The sequence below is a fragment of the Euprymna scolopes genome, chromosome 9 (assembly GCF_053919585.1).
Source record: "Euprymna scolopes isolate OS-2025 chromosome 9, ASM5391958v1, whole genome shotgun sequence".
Classification (NCBI taxonomy): Eukaryota; Metazoa; Mollusca; class Cephalopoda; order Sepiida; family Sepiolidae; genus Euprymna; species Euprymna scolopes.
In genome coordinates, this window is record NC_136490.1 from 101,844,293 (window position 1) to 101,845,623 (window position 1,331).

The 1,331-nt window shown below is 32.7% G+C and overlaps 1 pseudogene; it reads left to right on the forward strand.

The window, feature by feature from the left end:
• The first annotated feature begins 312 nt into the window (after positions 1–312).
• LOC145285474 (5S ribosomal RNA) lies at positions 313–429 on the forward strand (annotated as a pseudogene).
• Positions 430–1,331: the final 902 nt, after the last annotated feature.

The following is a 1,331-nucleotide window of genomic DNA, read 5'->3' on the forward strand; positions in this document are numbered from 1 at the left end:
TTAGTAATTTATAAAATATATAAGCCTGAAGAGACCTAGAGTGGATGAAATGCGGAATATTCAGTGTAGCTTAATCGCCATATATATTTTATAAATTACTATATATATATATATATATATATATATATATATGCATATGCATATGCATATATATATATATATATGCATATGCATATGCATATATATATGCATATGCATATTTATATATATATATGCATATGCATATGCATATATATATATGCATATGCATATATATATATATATATATATATATATATATATATATATATATATATATATATATATATATATACATACGGCATAATCACGTTGACACACCGGTCCTCGTCAGATCACCGAAGTTAAGCAACGTTGAGCCTGGCTAATACAAGATGGGTGACCATTTGGGAATTCTAGGCGCTGTATGTGCTCTCCGCTTATCTCGGCATTGTTTCCAGTCGTCTTGTACCTCAACTTGCCACTGGTATGCAACAATGTTGACTCAGGAGAGTCGTGGTTAGAGGTTGCGCAAGGTCTTGCCACACAAATTTCACGCGCAGGCACCCTTACAGTGTGTATCCATAGTCTGTCAAGACTGATGGAAGCCTATATATATATATATATATATATATATATATATATATATATATATATGCATATATATATATATATATATATATATATATTTAGAATCGCTTTCCTCTTAAAATTTGTCCTTTGCTACGTCATACAGACCTTTAACTTTGTGTTTTCTCTCTAAATCCTCAACATTCATCCCCGCTTTATATCCGCCTAAATTTCATCATATCTCCAATTCCTCATAGGTTATAATTGCTAATGAGCACCGTAAGCTTGTATTCAGTTACATTACTTGACCACTCAAGATAGTCACACACTTCTCATCCATAACTCCCATATATACTAGATACCTTAATATTCCTGCGATTATCAGACTCGCAAAATCCCGCATTAGAGTGTTTGCAATCTAGCCCCCACCGTCTATTCTGATAAGAAGCTTTAGGCTTTGCAATACCTTGGTATAAATGGATAATAACATCCCGGCAATAATATCTTTTCTTTATTCCCTAGGTTCGCCTATGAAAAGTGCCTGCTTAAAAACGGCCTCATCTTCCCACCACTGAAACTCATTCTGATGTCTTACAAGCAGAATCGTTACACTCACTAAGACGATGCCGTAAAACAAATTAACCAAACGCGCAAATAGTTAGAAAAACAACACCTTTTTTAACATCGACGAATAACGTTAAAAGAAATGAAATAATAGATACGTTTACTTTAGAAATTAATGGATACGTTTTAATTTAGACAAT